The following is a 10,700-nucleotide window of genomic DNA, read 5'->3' as shown; positions in this document are numbered from 1 at the left end:
GCCTGGGTGACTGAGTCGGTTAAGCATCCGACTCCTGGTTTCGGCTCAGGTCATGATCTCACAGTTTTGTGGGTTTGAGCCCCGCATTGGGCTCTGTGCTGGCAGTGCAGAGCCTGCTTGAGATTCTCTCTCTCTCTCTCTCTCTCTCTCTCTCTCTCTCTCTCCCTCTCCCCCCATCCCCCCCCCCCCCCTTACCCTGTCTGTCTCAAAAATAAATAGATAAACCTTAAAAAAATACAAAAAAATTACCTTTGTATTGTACACATTGTCACTGGAACATAGTTACTTGCCTATTGCAGGGGTGGGGGGAAACAGGGCAGAGATTACCATAACTGGTTAGATTGTGTATTACACAGTAACTACTAAGTGATTAAGTGAGGGAACTGGGATACACAGAATCACCCCATCTGACACCAGCCCCGGTGCTGGTCACTGCACATCTTACGTCTTTTTGCAAAAAACCTTGAGATTTTTAATACCAAATTGTAGCTGGCGAGGCCACAAATACCTCAGTGAAGTGGGGTGATAACCTTAACTCATGACTCATACTTAACTTTGTACTCTGCTTTCTAAAACAAATAGACCATTGAAAAAGTTTTAAATGGGCATCTCTTTCATCATAAGACAAAGAGTCATATAATGTTGAAAGAATAAATGTAGAGAACTGCTAATTTACCCCTTACAAATAGTTTTATAATAGTTATTGATACACTTTTAAAAATCCAATGATCGATTTTATTTTTGTGTGTTTTGTTAGATTGCTTAACGTCTGGGGACCTTTGCGCTTGAGAGGAATACGCGCTACTCCATGAACTTCAGCACTCATTTTTTCAAACTCGTATTCACTAAAACATTGAATGCCTCTTGAATATCTAAATAATAACAAATTTGATTAAACTGCCTTCAACAGAAATATCAGTTACAAATTTAGTATAGCTGATCCTTTTGAGCATTTCAAGCACCATAAATAGTATATAAAACATAAATAAGTCCAGTGATTGTAAAAGATTCCCTTATCCCAAAATGGAGTACAGAAGAGCTGATGCCATAGATTTAACTTTGTCAGTTATTATTATGGTTACACCTTTGGGGAGTTCTAATTTTTAAACCTCCCCAGAGTTTTAATGACTTCATCAGGTTCCCCTCCTCACCCCCACACACCTTCCTAGCCATTTAGTAATAGCATATCCAAAGGGAAACGAGTACCATTTAAGACAAGTACTATTTCCACTGGGAGCATTTACATGTGAGGTTGGAGGCCTGGAATCACAGACAGCTGGCTTCTCCTCAGTGGGTGGAGAATACCTGAACACAGGAGAAGCCTGAAAGAATGGAGCCAGGCAGAAACTGTCCTAATGGTATCTACTAGACTTCTCCCTGTTATGGGACCTAATAAGCCCCCAGTGTTTTGTTTTGTTTTTTTTAAATTTTGATTTTATTTATCTCTGAAGCTAGTTTGAGTTGAGTGTATACAGCTTGCAAGTGAAAGAATATGAATGCCCATCCTCACAGAAAATTGGATTACTTGGTACCACAACCTGTTAACCACTACCTGGAGCAGAACTTCATTAACTTTCAGTTAATTAACTTCATTACTTAACATTAACTTCAGTAACTTTCACTGCAGTCTACTCAAGTTAACAGCATTGTCTAAAGGGTACATTACCAGGAGAGACCTTGGGATAAAATGCAGGAAGGACTAGGCTAGGAGGGGTCAAGAGTCCAGGGTCTTTGTCCTAGAGCTTACCACTGACCTGTTGGGCAACTTTGTGCCAACCACTGGCCCTCTCTGGAAATCAATTTATTCAGCTATATAGCAGGAGCATACTTCTTGCCCTAGCATTCACTGAGAGTTATGTGGGTCTGATGAGGTAGTGAATCCTCAAAAGGGTTTAGGAACCAGTGCTGTGTCATGTAAATAGAGGATAAGTTACCATTCACCCGTTGATCTCCCTTATCCATCAGCACTGGCAACATTTGAAAGTCAAATGCTGAAAATGAAGGTGATGGATGGAAGGGAGCAGAAGAAGGCAGGGTCCACTGAGGAGGGCACTTCAAGGCTGGACAGCCATCTTGCCTCACCTCTCTCATGTCCTTAGCAAAATGTAGGCCCATGATTTTGCCCAACCATCTGATTTTGCCCCAGATCTTTTGTTCCCTTTCTGCGAGGAATGATCCAGCCTGTGTATAGAAGAGGGAAATCTCAACCCAAGTAGGAAGGGACTTGGGCTGAGTCATCTTTGTTTTCTGTGCCCACCAAAGTGCCAGCCATGGCAAGACTATAGGAAAAGAAGTGTGGAAGGGGAATAGCATTTGTAAAGTGCCTAGTGTGGGTTGAGTTATACATACATTCTCTCATTTAATTCAACAACCCATTTTAGAGATGGAAACGTTGAGACTCAACAAGGTTACATGATGTGTTCCAAAGTCACACACCTGTAAATGATGAAGTCAGATCTGATTCCAAACCAGTATTTTTGTCATACGGCAAATAAGTGGCAGAACTGTGGGTGATGCTTACCTTGCCGTTGATGTGAGGTAGGGATAGTGCCTCTTAATTCCTTGGAACATGGTGGGCATTCAGCAGCTGGTAAGAGGCTGGTGATGATGATTCCTGTAATAATGACACGTCTCACATTTGCACTAAAGTGGCTTCTCAGACCAAAGGTCTTCCCCTTTTATTTCACCCAAGAGAGAAATGCATTAGTTTCTTTGCTTGGAAGCCCAGATCTAGCTGGAGATTATTTTCTAGGACCTTCAAACTTCAGCAAAACAGCTGCCTCCCACAACGCACAGTCATTCTAAATGTAGATTGTGCTGTCATCAATTAGGAATAGAATCAGAGTGAGAGCATGGATTCTCTTGAGGGGTAAACAGAATTTGATCAGGTGAAGCTGATTTAGTGCTGAATGAGAAGGGTCCGGGCCAGCAGGCACCGGGCTGGTCTCCAATTGAGCCACAAGTTCGAGATAGCAACTCTACTTCTGCCTTTCCCCACTGTGGGCCAGTCCCTGGAGCCGTACCCAGTGGCCAGGTCTGAGCCCATCAGGCCATGTAGATGGTCCTCCATACATTGTCTCTCATCCTCACAACCACCAGGGAAGCAAGACATTATTGTTCCCAGCCTACAGACAAGGAAACTGAGCCTTGGAAAGTTTAAATGATTGGGCAGATAACTATAATTTCCTCTGTAAAAAGTAGGATAATAAAAGTATCTCATAGGGTTGTTGTGAGGGTTAAGTGAGAAAATGTATTTAAACTTAGATAAAAATTTAAAAAGTGCCTGGCATATAGCAGATATTCAAAAAGTGGGATCTGTCATGATTATTATAATTTTTCCCTGTAGTAATCATATTAGCCCATCCAGTGTGCACAGTGTGGTAGCAGTATTTTTCAAGCTTATGTATGCATATGAATCACCTGGAGAAGTTAAAAAAGGCTCCTGCCCCCACCCCAAGAATCTAATTTGGTAGGTCTGGGATTGGGCCTGAGAATTTGCATTTATAACAAGCTCCCAAGTAATGCTGCAGGCCCACAGACTACTCTTTGATAACCTGTTTCAGTACTCACCTCTCCATCCATTGTCCCACCTGCCTCCTACTCACACCCTTACCAGCTCCATGATGTAGGAGGAACATACAATGCTACTAATGTCCATGTGGAGCCAACTTTTATTTCCCAAATAGTGTCTAACTTGGTTCTTTAGCCTGCCAGTGAGCTGTATTTTTCCTGGGTCAGGAATTTAGCTTTCCCATGGCATGATAATTTCCTGGGATTCCTATTGATTTTCTTGCCAAGTCTCATGGAGATTAAAGGTGACACCAGAGCTTGGGCACAGACCTAGGCCTGCTGGCACAGGGTGCTTTTTCCATCTGTAAAGCAGATTTGCAAGACTCCTATACTTAGCCAAGTACTGGGGAAGAAGTAGAAAAAGAGGCCTTGCGTTAGTTGGGTGGCTGAGGACTCAGCTCTGTGAAGATGAACTTGTTATACATGCAGAGGTGAGAGTGAGGGTCACAATTAAGCCTGGAGAGTTGCCAAGCTAGAGATTGCTGAACTCTATTAGTATGAAGGTCTAATGTGAAATTCAGGGGATAAGGGAATAGGGCTACATGGCACCCATCAAGCAGACAGTAATGACCCTATGTGTGGTCTAGATGGTCATTTTCTGTCCTAGGTGGCCATGCTGTGTGTGGCCATAGGCAAAGGTCCTCCTCATTGTCTCCTGATAACCTTTCCTTAGCTCCTTCCCCTCAAGGGCCTTAGTCCCAGATCTCTTTGGATTGAGACACTGGAAAATGGTCAGGAAGTTCTAGTGCCCTTTTTGCTACTCTATGTGCCTGATTTGAAGCTGAGATTTCTGTATTGAAACTGAAAGATGGTTATAGGCCATGGAGTTTGGGTTAAGGCCGAGTCCTATGAGCAGGTATGAGCTTTGAGGGGAGGGTACGATGTCCATTTGTTCCCCATGTTATTCCATCCCCTGGCATAGTACTCAATAAAAATCTGTTGAATGAATGAATGGCCATTCCACACTGAATCCTCCAAAATTGAGAACGCAGAGGTGGATATTAGGATATGACACCCTCGCCTTTCCTTTGGTTTGAGCACCTCACTCCTTTGGTTTGAGACTTGATGGCATATAAATGACACAGAAGATGGTCCCTGGTAGCCCAAGTTATAGCGAACCCTGTATTCAAGGAGGTGCTATTAAGAAGATCCTAGGCTGGGGCTGAGGAACACCTTCTTTGTCATTCCAGTAATCCGGGTTTGCTCCATGGTCTATGTTGTTACTGGAAAACCTTTCCCAGAGCCTGATCTGAAGACTGTCATCTGCTGTGTTGTCAAGCATTGAGAGATGCTTGGGTGAGCGCACTTGGCCTGGAGCCTTGAAAGTTGAGAGTAATGCTCCCTCCCAAGGTCAGCGTGATGGTAGCAGGAATCAGTGAGAGAAGACCTAAAGCAGAAGCCGAATCTTGAAGCCAGAGTCAGGTGTGGCAACTGCCTTCCATCTCTCATGGGAAGGTCTCCTCTTGCTGGAAAGTAAGTTTCCTTATAACACTCAGGAGGATAGGGGTGGGGCTCGCGGGTAGCGTTCCATGTTTGCTTTCCAGGCCAGTGAGTAACCCAGTGCTTCCAAAATTGTGAGTGGAGGAGACAGGCCTTCATATTAAGCCCAAAATCAGAAGGTAGGGCAGATCCTCCCTCATCAGACCTCCTTGAACCCTATGGAGCCTGACAAAAAGGTCAGGCCGCAGAAACACTTATACATTCTCAGGAGCTGAGGCTGATCCCACCAGCTAGGGACAGACGAGTTCCAGGTTCAGGAGCTCAGGTAGGTGATATGTTTGGGCAAGGCTGCTGCTTTTCATGTATCATACAAAAGTGCCTGGCCAGGAGGCAAGTGGGGCCCCAAATCCACCAGCATGGAGCTCCCCAAGCCATGTACCTGTAAGGCAGCAAATGCCTTTTTTCTAATTAGTACTGGCTAGAAACCCCATAGAAACCCCTGGGTTTGGGTGTCTGAGGATAAGAATGACTTCCTCAGATCTCTGGACTGAGGAGCCCATACCTGGCATCTCTGGGAGGTGCTGGGACCAAGAGTTGCCTCTCCTCCTTGCCATGTCTGAGAGAGGGTGACCTAGGACTGGGATATGGTTGCTCTGTATCCAGACAATTCTCAAAAGGGGCCTGTGTACTTGGCAGTGGGACCTCTGGCCTGTGGGTAAGGATTAGTAAAAGACTTTGTGAAAGGACTTGGCGGAAGGGAGGGTAACACTTAAATGACATTTAGGAGAATGTAATTCATTGAATAGAAACTTACGGAACAGAGCAAAATGATAGGAAATTAGGGTTATGCCGGGAATCAAGAGGAAGCTTGGAGCAGCAGTAAAGGCTCTTAGTCTTCTTTCTTTTTTTAGCTCTCACTCCTTCCCTCTTCCTTCCTTTCTTCCTTCTTTTTGTTCTGTTTTGTTTAAACTAGCTGTGTGAGACCTTGAGCAATTCATTAAACTTGTTGAGCCTGCATTTCCTCTCTGTAAAGTGGGCACAATAACATGAACCTCAGGTTGTTGAGAGGATTCAGAGTGTGTCTATGTGATGCAATGGGACAGGGATGGGCAAGCTTGTCCTCTCCATCCCTGCCTTGTTCCCCTCTTGTATTCATCTCTGGGTGGTGCCAGTGGGCCTGAGGCAGTTTGTCAGAGAGTCTAGAGCCGTAAGGCGTCCCCCTTGTATTGAGGGAACCATGCTGACCCACGGAGGAAGCCTGGCTACTGGCAACTGGGAGGGTTGGTGCTGGTGAAGGCAGTAGCCCCCACCATGTCCTGTCAGGCTGTCCAGTCAGTCTTCTCCACTCCTCTGGGGTGGGAGAGATTACCTGCTTTGTATAAAAGAAGAAATAGAAGCTTAGACTTGCGCAGGTACAGTGTTGAAGGTCACAGAGCAAGTGATGGAACTGAGGCTGGAACCAGGTTTTCTGGTCCAGAGACTCTCTGGAGTCAGCAGCCCACTTTTCTTGCACTTTGGTAACCCCAGGAACTATCCAGGTTTGGGTTGAGAACAGTTCTCCACGCACAGAATGACAGTCCTGAGTGGGGGCCAAGAGAGAAAGTTGAGGAGCAGGGATCTCTGTGAGTTTGCCTCACCTTCTCCTGGTCTCCTGGGCCTGACGCTTGCTCAAAGTCCTGCTGGAACAAGATCCAGGTGGTCAAACCTTTCCTGAGGCCCTGCCCAAGACAGGTACATCAGTGCAATTGTTTAGTTTAATGCTCCCATGACCCTGTGAGACTGGCATCACTACCCCACATTTAGATGAGAAAAGTGAGGCTCAGGGAGTGGCAGTGATTTGCCCAAGGTCATACAAAGTCAGGCTCACCTCAGCCTGAGTGCTCTCAGACCAGGGTTTCACCTGAAGCCCTGTGGCACTGCCAACATCGTCCACCAGGTGGCAATCTTCCCCCAACTTGCCGTGGGCTACAGGCAACCACAAGCCTGTGGTTGGCAATCCCAGCAGTCTCTTCCTGGTCTGTCAAAACTGCTCTGAAGCACCACTTAGTACCTGTTGTTCCCAAGGGGAAACTGATGCCTGAGAGGGGCCATGGCTTTCCAGAGAAGGACGTCCTGTGTGTGTGCCTGAGCATAGGATCCGCCTCACTCCAGTTCCATTTGAGACTGATGAACCTGATGACCTGTCTGTTGTTAGCTGAGAGATAGTGGCCATGATTTCCTTGGCACTTGTCTACCCCCTGTGTTGTCAAGGCCTCGCTCAGTGGTGGCAGTTGAGTTGTCCTTTGACTCTATCAGAGGTCCAAGGCCCAGTCTCTTCTGTAGGTGGGGTCGCCCTTACTTGGCTTAAGGCAGTCTGTACAGCCCAATGTGTACATGCCCTATTCCAACCTGTGTGCTCTTTGTGTGGAACACGGGAACTTCTGTGATCTTCTTCCATGCCTGCCTACAGTCAGAAAGAACTAGGAGGGGGTCCTCTGAATCCTACCTGGAACACTATCTTCCCCCACTCAGTGGGATTCCTGCCACAGGATCACTCTACCAGAAACTTCGTTCCAGTCTCTGTGCTGCTCGGTGGCAGTCCCAAGGTGGGCCTGTGGGTTCCCAGCTCAGCAAGCTTCCTGCCTGGGTAAGGGAGGGAGGTTCACCTCTAGCAGACTGGCCCAGTTACCCTGAGGAGCTCTGGAATAGTCCCCATTCTCCATCATGACAGTAACTTCTCCACAGGAACAGAGCACTCCTCACAGGGCTACACTGATGTCCCCGTCCCCCCCACTCCGTTTTCCCTCCTAAGTCCTCCATGTGTCTCTTTACAGTCTCTTTACAGCCTCCACGGAGTGTGGTCTTAGAGCCTCCTGTCTTCAGCTGGGGGCCTCCTCTGCAATCCCGTAAGTCTGAGACCTCAGGGGAAGTCCTGCTCTACATCCTGTCAAGGAAAGGTCATGGCAGTTACCTTTGCAAACACTGAAAAGGTTTAGTTTTGAAGTGAGGGAGACTGGGGGCTCCATGAAGGCAGGGACCTGCCATTTGAGTTCTGTGCTGTCAGTACCCATCACAGGGCCTGCGTGGAGCAGGCCTGGGGTAGGTTTCTCCTGTGAGTGAGGGGCCCTGAGGTGACCCCCCCCCCCCAATATTAGGTTGCGTCACCTCTCAGAGCAGGATGCGTCACCTCCCTCTGTAGTCCCCACATTCCTCCGTGCAGGAAGTGGGAGGATGGGGAACGGAACAAAGATTTATGGATGCAACACCACACAGCTGTGACTTCAGGGTTTCCATGCTTCTCTCATTTTCATGCCTCCTCGCTGATTTTTGCTAAATCCATGTATTCTTAATATTTTTCTTTAGCATATTTTGTGTACATTCCTAATTTCACTATCTCCTAAGTAATAGTACTCATGAAATCAAAGGTTTGATATGTTTTATTTTTTCCTAACACGCCCTAAAATAAATATGTAGCTATTAAAGAAAATTAGCAGAAACCACCGACAAACACCTATGTGCCACCAGTGACGTATGTACCAAACTTGGGATGTTCGTTTTTCACAAAACCCTATGAGGTCCGTAATGTCATTTCTGGTTTCACAGGTGAAGAAATAGAAGCTCTGAGAGGTTAACTGCCTTGGCCAAGGTCACACAGAGTCTTCCCATCTTGACCCCTCTGCTTACAGATAGGGGAGGGGAAGGGAGGATGTGTGCTTAGGGGGGATCTGCAGTGAAGGGGGATGAGGGGCATCTCCCAATGAGAAATGACAAAGACGGAGAGGATGGGAAGAAGTGGGGGCAGGACTCCACATCAGAAAGGCAAATGACCTGAGTCTTGATGTCCTATGCACAGTAATGGCCATGAAAATAGCTGCAGATTTGCCTGCATTTGTGTGACCAAGATTTATTGTGCCAGCAGCTCCGGTAATTGGATGATGAAAGCACTGCAGCTGGGACTGCTGGCTGGAGATTAATTATTAGGGAGGAGGGGGAGTGGCTGGGATGACGCCTGGCCTGGTGGTGGTTATCTGTAACCCCCTGCAAGAGTAGGCAGCCAGACCTCAGCAAGCCGGTGGACCCCTCCCCACTCAGCTGATACCCAGAGAGGGAGACCACTGGCCCAGAGAATAGCCGTTCCATGTTTCATGGCAGAGTGGGGTGGGAGCTCCTTGAGAGGAAGCCAATTCCTGGGAAGGACCAGCAGCTATAGCAGCAGGAAGAGCCTGGGCTTGGAGTCAGGAGGTCAGAGGGGTAATTCCAACTTTGTCACTTTCTGGCTTTGTGGCCCTGGAAAGGTGGCAATATCTTTGAGCCTCAGTTTCCCTAGCTGTAAAATGGGGAGGATGGTGCTGACTTTACTAGGAAGTTGTGAGGATCCAAGGAGATTATTGAGCCCTCTGTAGACCCGGGACCCACCCTGGGGAAGCTTTTATGCTCACCCTCACTGCTCAGGTCTGGCCCTTGTCCCCCCTGTCTGGGTCCTGCATGCCCCTTCTTATCCTCCCAGAGCCCTAAACCTTGGTTCCCAGCCACTGTGGGCACTTTCTGCATGAACATCAAGGGTTCCCAGTGGGATGGGGATACCCAAGAGGGACTAGGAGTTGGGGGATCCTAAGAAGAGACCCTGAGGGGAAGACAGGTTTGGGGAATGAATGGATCAGTCCTGAGTCCAACCACCTCTTGCAGCTAGGAGAGCCTCTTGCTGGCATCTGATTCTGCTCCCACTTAATAGGGCTATGGCTGAGCTTTCAAGGATTTATCATCCCCCTCTCTCAGGAGCAACAGGGTCTGAGGGTAAGAGCTGGGGATGAAGAGAAGCAGCCCTGGTTCACTTGGGGCAGAAGGAGTGGGCTCTGGAGGAAGAATGCTCTTGGATTCTAACTCTAGCTCTGCCACTTACCCAGCTAGCTGTGTCCAACTTTTGCTTGCACGTGGCCTTTCATGTCTACAACCAACTCCATGGTTTCTCCCTCTGGTCCACCTTGGAGCCTTTACTTCTTACTGCCAGATGCTCCCACCCTTCCCAATTCATATGCATGACAGAGGGAATCTGGCCATGATCAGGAGGTCACAAGGCCCTCATAGATCTGTGGTGTGGGTACAGCAGATGAGGGTTGAGGTTGGATACGTACAAAGGGCCCCACAGGGTGCCTGGCACATGGTAGGTTCTTGGAAGAGTTTGAAACTCAGAAATCCCCCTCACACCACAGACCTTTCTCCTGGCCCCTTCCCTTTGCCTTTACCCTCATGGAGGCCTCCAACCTTGGATTCCCTCACCCCTGCAACTTTTCTTGACCTCCCTCTCCTCCTCTCCCGGCCAGCCTGGACTTGGGATGGGGTGATTGTCCCATCCAGAGCCTTTTCGGTGCACCGCACTCCCCACCCCACATCCCAGCAAACCTTCTTCTGCTTAAAGTTCCAGACCCCAGTTCTGCCCTCTTTCCCAGACCTCCTGCCAAGGCCTATGTAACTGGGAAGGGAGTAGGTGACAACTAGAAGTATTCACTGAGCACCTCTACATGCCTGGCCCTGTGCTCGGTGCTCTACCCATTTGTGTGATGAACCCTTCAGAGTTCCCCTTGGGTCAAAGCTTTGTCCAGATGGAAATACTGTGGTTTGTCATGATGAGAGGAAGTGAAGCCATGAGGCAAGCTGTTGGTGTGAGCTCAGCATCATGAATCCCTTCCAAGTGGCATTTCCATAGGCCACTT

This window comes from Lynx canadensis, chromosome D1 (assembly GCF_007474595.2).
Source record: "Lynx canadensis isolate LIC74 chromosome D1, mLynCan4.pri.v2, whole genome shotgun sequence".
Taxonomy (NCBI): domain Eukaryota; kingdom Metazoa; phylum Chordata; class Mammalia; order Carnivora; family Felidae; genus Lynx; species Lynx canadensis.
The sequence above is the reverse complement of the archived record's forward strand: the minus strand, read 5'-3'. Positions refer to the sequence as shown.